This window comes from Sander vitreus, chromosome 10, assembly GCF_031162955.1.
Source record: "Sander vitreus isolate 19-12246 chromosome 10, sanVit1, whole genome shotgun sequence".
NCBI lineage: Eukaryota > Metazoa > Chordata > Actinopteri > Perciformes > Percidae > Sander > Sander vitreus.
In genome coordinates this window covers 34,655,456-34,665,078 of record NC_135864.1, presented here as the reverse complement: position 1 = coordinate 34,665,078, position 9,623 = coordinate 34,655,456, and the positions used below count along the sequence as shown (strand labels likewise).

At 37.9% G+C, this 9,623-nt stretch overlaps 1 long non-coding RNA gene across 1 annotated transcript; it reads right to left on the bottom strand.

Moving 5' to 3' along the window:
- Window positions 1–5,394: 5,394 nt before the first annotated feature.
- On the bottom strand, window positions 5,395–8,757 carry LOC144524002 (uncharacterized). The gene is made up of 3 exons (XR_013502567.1): window positions 8,659–8,757; window positions 6,237–6,332; window positions 5,395–5,650 (listed from the first exon to the last, which is right to left on the bottom strand). It is a non-coding gene; the product is annotated as an uncharacterized LOC144524002 (long non-coding RNA).
- Window positions 8,758–9,623: the final 866 nt, after the last annotated feature.

Genomic DNA, 9,623 nt, shown 5'->3' with positions numbered 1-9,623 from the left:
GAATGAAGAGTTCTAAAAAATAAAAATAAAACTCCCCATTCATTATCAGTAGTGCTGGGCTCAGCAGTTTTGTTGGACTTTTGTACTTTTATACCCAACAAAAGGATGCAACGGAGGAGCGTTGAGTCACACTGGATTTATTGATAAACACGTGAAGCATACAATTAACTTTTGTGGTGTGCCTCGCAACTTTTGGAGCTTGTTATGAATTTCTAGAGGTGACTTTGGTGTAAGACTGATGATTCAGTATTGTGACCCATGTCTTTTAAAATGACTGCAAACGATTTTACTGCCTTAACCTGCAACTATCCTCAAAACTGGGTAGTGTGGAAAAGCTGCCTCTTTATTCTCAGCTTCTCTGTTCAATCGGTATGGGCCTTGTGTGCCTCATTGTGTTGCGTGGCGATAGACATTCATGGGTAATTTCACACGCTCATAAAAATGTTAATCTGCAATGATAATACTGCAAATGGAGTTCAATAATTTGATCTGGCACAGTCAAACATCTTTGTTTTCTCAGTCTTCTTTTCTCTCAGTCTGTCTCTGCTCTATTGCTGCTCCTGTCTGTCTTTTTCAGGCCTTTTTCACGTGGCACCCAGTATAAATTCAGCTGCAGAGACCACTGTCGTGCATGAAATTGCATTAGTCATAGCTTTGCCTTCCTGGCTGCAGCAACGCTCCAGAGTCGTGTAATGGAGGCTTTTAGGCAGGGTAACTGTCAGATGGCCGGTTCAGGTCACAGGGTCTGTGGGGTTGACTGCTGGGTGAAACCCATCCTTCAGGAGAGAGCCAGCACAAGCCACTGCCCAGGTGTCATCCAGCTTCAATCACAATTACATTTACTCAGGTTGGCTTGTATGCAGGTTAGCCAGGGTCTAACAGGTGGAGGACTAGCATCAGGGTGATGATCATATTTTATAAAAACTGATGGTGTATAATATTAGTTATGGATGTTGATGTCTTTGTGGGACTCATACTGACTCACTGAAAGCATGTTGGCTGAGATAAATGAAAGAAATGTACTTTAGTTTGATGTCCATGATTGTGCAGTGATCCATACAGTTCTAAGGCAAATTACCTGCTTGTAATCACATGAATTAAGGAAAAGATGATTGTTTACTGGCTACCTTGCAGGCAGCCAGTGTTTGCTGGCCGTCCTCCAAAATAGAGGTAATCAGCTTTAGTTACAATAGATTCTCAAATCTGCTTGCACCCTTTGAGTTATATACCGGCTGGCAAACTGAATGGGTGTCAGCAAATTTGACAATGTATTGTAACTATTAGCTATAAGCAATTACTTTGTACATGGGTTGCTATGACATTTGGCGCAGACATTCATGGTCCCCTCAGGATGAACTGTAGTGATTTTGATGATCTCCTGATTTTTGTCATCAGGTCAAAATGGTTAATTTGTAACATGCTTGCATTAGCATTTCAAAGCATCACTTGTCTTAACTTCAGAAGAAGTTCAGTGGCAGCTCTGTGGTTTACTAGCTCAAGGTTTTGGGCCCAACAATTCAGGTTTATATGTGACTTAGTTATATTAACATATTAAAAGGTTCAGTAGGTATTTTTTTTCAATAGAGGAGTCATTAACGCAGTGTCAATTACTGCTTGTGAACTGCGGTCAAACTAGGCAGCACTGATTAAATATGAATCATAATACTGTTGCGGCATATTTAATCAGCGCTGCCTAGTTTGACAGTTTGAGTGGAGTTCACGAGCAGTCATTGACACTGCGTTACAGACTCCTCGGCTCTGATTGGTTGTTTTCCTTATGCCATTAGGAGCACCAGGAAGAGGAATATGATTTTTCACAGATTATCTGTCTCATGTACCACTGTCAGGATATAGTGACAGTTGAGCAAATATGACACTTTTTAAAAAAATTTTTTTTATAAAAGTTACCCACTGTAGCTTTAACTAGAAAAGCAACTGTTGCATGCCATTGTTTCCATTTGTTGAATTTAGAGCCCAAGCTGCTGACCTTTGTGAGTGCTAGCGGCTTTAGGCTACTGCTATTTCTGCACTTTAACATGCGGCTTGATCCAACTACTGCTACATAGGCCTGAGCATTGATGCATACACTGTAAACCTAAACATTTAATTTAGTACAGTATGATAACGTTAAAGTTTTGAGTACACAAAACATAAAATAAATGTGTCACGAGTGTTATCTGAAAGGAAATTTATGTCAGTTTAACATCACTTTTTTAATCATGCAACAAAAATTAGTGTTTTCTTAACATAATTCTACGTTATATTAACATAGAACAATCAGGTTACTTAATGTGTATCTATGTTTACTAAACACAAAAAGTGATGTGTCATAACTTGTTAATTGTATGTACAAACAAACTTGAAACTGCTCGCACACAAAACGTTCAGTACAGTAACATTAAAGTTATGAGTAAATCTGACACAAAATAAATGTGTCACATGAACCTTGCCTGACTAGATATGTCAGTTGAACACATTTTTAATAAAACGATAAAATTGTTTTATAACATAAAATTCCATGTCATATTAAGTGGGATTATCTAGTATACATAAGTTATTGAGTTGTCGTTATGTTTAAAATGTACTTTTTAAAACAGAATAAAATTATTTTGTGTACAAATAACTAATGCGTATTAAAGCCTTACAGTCGACTTAATATTACATTTTTAATTTTCCAACCAGTATTTTATGTCCAAACAATGCACATATTTTAAAATATGGTTACACATTTGTAATTGTACATTTGAACTATATATTTTAAGTTTCAACCTATTTTTCCACAATAACACCGGTGTTCTATACACAGAAATATTGTGTCAAAATGTCTATTTTCCATGCTAAATGTACCCTAAAAATTAAGCAAAATTCACCCAATTGTTATACTTACAAATCTTTCATGTCAGCTCTACATTCTCACTGCTAATACAAAATACAAGTTTATGTAAGCAAAAATCTGAACAGTGGTGTAAACTATTTTTATTTTATTTTGCATACTGCAAAATACAGCATAACACTGCAACAAAAGATGTGAGGGCCAACATCACAACCAATCAAAATAAATGTCTAGCAAATTAAAATAGGACAGTTTAACACAGCTCAGTCAAATGATCTATCATCACTATTGAATCACATTGTTGTATGATGATAAAATTAATTGATGATAAAATTTATAAAAAAGCATAAGTCTTATAAAAGACATTTGACAAGTATGCCATTTACACAGTAGATTTGAACTTAACATTGACACACCACTTACATTGCTTAAAAAAAGAATGTTTGGAATAAAAATTAAATGTATATGCAAATTAAAATAATTAGTTGACTCAGCAGTGTTAAATTATCCTATTATTGTTATTCAGCATATTGTTTTACAATGCCTATAATGTCAAATCATGCACATGTTGCACAGATACATGCAGCAAAAACCATCTTGCAGTGGGGAAGCTCATAAAAAAAACAGAATCTACATAATGCCTTTTGGGTACTCAGCCTGGAGGACATACAAATACAGAAGTGCACCAGGCCAGCACTCAGTTCCCTGCAAAACAACCTGATCCTGGAGCCAGACTTGGATTTCACCAGGATAGAATGGCACCATGTTTACATCCTCACTGTCAGCAAATGGCAGCAGATCTTTTAATGGTAGAGTCTTGGTCTGCACCCTCCTCCATTAAAGGACAATTCCAGCGCAAAACGAACCTAGGGGTTATTAACAGATGTGTACCCACTCTGTCGTTCCCTGGGACATGTTTTCATGCTAATTGAATGTGTTTGTAGCTTGAAAGACACTAGCGTGGACCGCTGGTTAGCTTACAACACTAGTATTCGGGGCACAGGGAAAGTAAAAACAAATCGCTATTTATACCACTAAAAAGGCTCACAATATCACCAAACTTCAACGGTAGCATAATGAGGGTCCCTACATGTTAACCCAAGCATTGAGAACTTTGTAAGTGTACAGACAGTTTATTGAACAAAGAGCTGCGGGAGCTCCGTGAAAGGGCTACGAGAGAGAGAGAGCTACCGGTAGTCAATGCCACAATACAGCCTCGTACTTCAGGAAACTGGTGGTGTACCTGCGGACAATGTAAAGCTATGGCCACCCAACAGGAGTGTCTGTGTTGCAAGGAGTGGGACCTGTTGCGTCGCGACACCCAAGAGACGCAGTGTTTTGTACAGTCTGAAGATTCCCCCTCTCTGATAAACAGGGCTGTACTTACCTACCACTACTACTACTACTACTGGTAACTCTCTGATAAACAGGGCTGTACTTACCTACCACTACTACTACTACTACTACTACTGGTAACTCTCTCTGATAAACAGGGCTGTACTTACCTACCACTACTACTACTGGTAACTCTCTCTGATAAACAGGGCTGTACTTATAATAAATAAAAATTAATTGGAGATGGGGACCCAGACCGGAGGGACCAGATGACAGTTATCCACTGAGTAAGTACACTAGACAAGTTATGCAGAGTGCGAGGATTTCAGATATATTGAGCAAATTGCTTTTGATTTTAGTTTGCATCGCCAGCTGTAAGTCATGACTGGTTTCCAAGACGGCGGCGGCATGGAAACATGAACGTGAGTGTCTTCATAATCTCTCTTTTCAATAAACTGTACTTACAAAGTTCTCAATGCTTCGGTTAACATGTAGGGACCCTCATTATGCTACCGTTGAAGTTTGGTGATATTTTGAGCCTTTTTAGTGGTATAAATAGCGATTTGTTTTTACTTTCCCTGTGCCCCGAATACTAGCGTTGTAAGCTAACCAGTGGTCCGCAATTAGCATGAAAACATGTCCCAGGGAACGACAGAGTGGGTACACATCTGTTAATAACCCCTAGGTTCGTTTTGCGCCAGAATTGTCCTTTAACATGTCATTTTTCCTTCCACTGTTTCTTTCAAATGCACTCTTTTTTTAACTATAATTGAGAAACCGTATTTCTGTAAACACGACGCCACAACGAAAGGATGTTAGTGCCACAATCAATTTAAAAAAAAAGCAAATATGCAAATTAAAATAGATCTTTCGCTCAGCTGTGTGAAATTGTCCAATCATTGCTTTCCCATCACATTGTTGTACAATGCCTACAACATTGTCCCGTCTTGCACAGCAAAAACCCATCTGGCTGTGGGGCACCTCTCCATACAAAACATGTAATCTTTTCTTCAACTGTCCAATTCTCCTTTCAAATAGAGTGCTTGTTAACTATCCTACAAGTCAAAAAATCATTTCTGTAAACATGACACCCGAGAAAGGATGTAAAGGCCACACTCCGGGTTAGAACAGCTCAACATGTTCATGACTTTAACATGTCTGCAAACTATTTTTTCCCCCAGCTAGTTTAGAGTTTATTTTTTAAGGACAGTGTCTTTGGTTTTAATTTTTCCCCGTCCACGTTCAGTATGACTTTCTGAATGAACTCAAAGTATGTCATCTCAGCCTGGAGGACATACAGCAAGCCATACAAATACAGGAGTGCCTCAGGCCAGCACTCAGTTCCCTGCAAGACAACCTGATCCTGGAGGAAGACCTTGACTTCATGAGGATGGAATGCACCATGGTTACATCCTCACTGTCAGCAATGATGGACACAATGGCAGCAGGTATCTTAATGGTAGAGTCTTGGTCTGCACCCTCCTGGAAAATATGCCCAAAAATATACTATTACAACTTTGTCTCTACTCTGTTATTGACACAGCCGTTTTCATTTCAAGATATATCATTTGTTTTGTGTAAATATGATGTGGATAACGTGAGTGGTATTGAGATGCTTGCACGCGCAGTTTCTTCCTACATTTTAAAACTCCTTGTATCTTTAAGTCTTATGAAGATTTTGACAAGTATGCCATTTACACTGTAGATTGAAACGTAACATTTGCAAGCCACTTACATGGCTTAAAAATATATGGCTTTAAAATAAATGTATTTGCAAATTAAAATAGATTTGACACAGCATTGTACAATGCCTATAACATTGTCTCATCTTGCATATGCAGCAAAAACATATGGCTGTGGAGCTCTCTTTCTTTGTCCAATTCCCCTTACAAATACACACCTGTTAACTACCCAACAAGTGAGGAAAAACATTTCTGTAATGTCCCCCAGTAACACATAATAGGAAATTTGACATTTTCTTTTTTTTGTTTTTTTGGGGGGAAATTTGACATTTTCAATTAAATGCCCAGCCTACTATTGCTTGCCAATGTAAAGTATATCAACCCACCTTGCATGTGTAGAACAGCTCTGTGTCATCTTCTTGCAGCAGCAGTGGTAGACACCGGAGAACTGCTATCTGGTCAACATTGATATCTTGTGTTTGCTGTAGTGAAAAAGAAAAATGTGAAACACGTGAAAATACTAACTATATACTGTATATTAACACTTCGCTGCAGACATTACTGTTCTGATTTTTCTGTGTCCCAAATATAGTCCGATACAATACAAAAATAAATAAAAGTCCGATACAATACTAATATCTAAATATAAAGTAGGGATGCACCGAAATTTTGGTAACTGAGATTAATTGGCCGAAAAATACCAACAAAAAAAGCACTTGCTGTGTTCATGAATAAGTGAAAAGACTGAATACATTTTACCGTTTTTGATGAAGTAATCAAATAGCAACAAGTGTAGAGTGAGAGGTGCACGACAAAGCAGGGAAGCTACTTTTCATGACGTAGACCCTGCCACTTTTTCTTCCACGACCATTATTAATTTGTTGTGGAGCCATTCAGTTTTTTTGCATTCTTTACAATGCCCTTGTGTAGGCGTACATAAGTAAAAATATTTTTATCTGACCAATTTATTTTAAGTTATATTGTGTCTGCTGGAATGTGCAATTATTTTAAAAATTGTAAAGTTTTGTAATTCATTTTTACTTTGAGAAGACAAAATAGTAACAGCACATGACTAATTTAGAAATAGGTGAAAACATTGGCATAATAAATAAATGGCGACAGGCCACGTTCAGTTATTCTGACAACTTTTTTTCATTATATTGGGCTTTGGCCAAGAATTTCAATTTCTTGGCATCCCTAATGTAATATATCTGACACTGAAATGATGTAGCTGTAGCCTAAGTGTCTAGATTCCAAAACTAAAAAGGTCCTCAGGGCTCGACATTAACTTTTTGAGGCTCTTGCCCTTTGGACAAGTACATTTACGTTTCACTTGTCCATGCACAAAAGTCACTTGTCCGGGTAAAGATTTATCATTTTATAATTTTTGTGTGTGTTTTGCTAATGAATATTTCAAACAAACCGTTGAAAGCATCCAAACACTATTAACATTAATACAATTCAGTAGAAACAAACGTGTCCCAACAATAGATTTCCCCTTCAACAAGAAAGAAGGATCTCCAGACTCATAATACAAAGTAATACGTTGCATGGTGCAAGTAGTGACTTGAACTTATATTATACTAAAATAATTTTGTAGACATAACAATGGATTTTGCCACTAAATGTTGGTGTTAACGTTTTTGTTTTTTTCCTTTCTACAATTTCACTTTCTACCCGACAGAGGCTGATTTACCAAGGGATCCTTTAAAAGGTGTAGCTACTTTACAGTTGATTATTACCTGATATTTAATCCGGCAAGTCGCGGAGCTGAGGTTTTACAATAACTGATGGACAAACGAGCAGCGGAATAGTAACGTTACGAGGCAGAGAGCCAGCCGCTAAATGAGTCAGATTAACTTCATGCTTCATCCACACAAAGCACACTGCTATCGCCACGAGTGACATCTGTATTCGGCTCGTTTTCTGTGAACGATGTGGCGACGGGGTAACGTTAAGGCGGAGTTAGCAAGCTAATGTTAGCTAACTAACACCGACTGGCTGGCTTTCTGGTTCCACCGTGCTTTTATGCTGCATCAGAATGAGCTGAACAGCTAGCTGTCCCTCCGACGGGCCTATTAAATACAGACCCACCTGAAGTTAACTCACACACCACCATGCTTTCATATTCACAAAACATATTCTAACCTACAATTCTCTGTTTAGCTATGAGACCATAATATCACTATTGTAAGGGCATTTCAGAGCAATAAGTATAATTGTATTGGTGATACTCAGTGCTAGTCTATTTACCGTTGTATAAAATTGTCTATTATAGAGAATGTGAGGTTGACCTTATGCCCTGCTTAATTTTATGGGGCGCCATCTTTTGAAGAACGTGCTCTGTTGGTGCATGGATTGATGTTGCCTGCATACCCTTTGTAAGTTAGGCTAAACGTTGTTTAAATTCAAGTTAAATTTTTTTAAAAGGTCAAAAATAGGATATTTCATTAACAATGCAAAATTTGCTGTATAAATACACTGCCTATGAGTCAAAACAATCACATAATGTTAGCTGAATGTTTATTATAGTCAGACTCCCTGTTCTCTTTTTAGCCGAGGCAAACCAAACAACAGGTAGGCCTAACGTTTAGGTGACCACGCACTGTAGCAGGCACAGGTTAACAGAGCGCGGCCTCACAATACCCCCATACCGAAATGTCACATAGGCCTACCTTAACATTTCTAGTCAAGACAAAGTTTAGCTTGCTAGCAACTTACAATATGGGGCACACTATTGTTTGTGGCTAAGAAAGTAACTGTAGCGATAAAACTAATCAATTTAAAACATAATTACTGTTACCTTACCGTTTCAACGACACGCAAAGCTCTCCAGCAGAATCCACAGCGTTTGAGTCTGGCAGGGCGCCGGAATGACCAACGGACGTTAACGCAAGTGTCCTGCTGATTGGCGCTGGATCAAACTCAAATCAAACTCGTCAACCTCCTCGGTTACATATTTTGGGCGCCTGAAACTTGAACTTTAGAAGAATCTGCATATTTCTTTACAAAAAAAAATCATATTTCTTAACATTATGTTGCAAAGTATGCCTAAGAAATGACATGAACATTGTATTACGTTTTGGTAGTTGATAAATTACTTGCACAGAGGTTTGTAGATAAATTTAGATTATGTTTTTTTATGCAGGTTGTTCTTAATGCTAATCACATACATTTTCAATAAAATTGATAATTGATAAAAAAATTCACAGAAAATACCTCCTCATATGCACACGCACCTTTTCTGGCCATCATTCTTATCATCTCAATCTCATGCAGCCCACTGTTCATTGGATTTTGGCTACATTCACATATTTATTTATTCCAGTTATACAATTATTTTTGACCTATTCATAACCTGCCTGTTGAATCTTAAACTTGTCCATATGCATCATTATATGAGTATGAGACCCAGCTAATTAGCTGCATCTGAGGCACAGTGTGAGGTTGTCTGTCATAAATGTTTCTGTGAGTTAGGCTATCGCCATGTGTAATCACGCCAATCGGTCCCAAAACGTCAGCTAGAGAGTAAATACGGTAAACATATTCGTTGTACATCTTGACAATTATTCCCTGCAAGAACCAAGCTGGCCCATCTTGCGCACGATCCAAATTTTCTTCAAAACTATACATTTTCAGTGCGTGGCTGTTAGCTCCAAGTTTGTTGTTGTTTCTTGTAGTGAAGGAATTTTGACAACTGAAACACACACAGAGCGGAAGGTGAGGGGCAAAGCCTGACATCACGTCCCGGACATCAGGCTTTATCCTGAAAA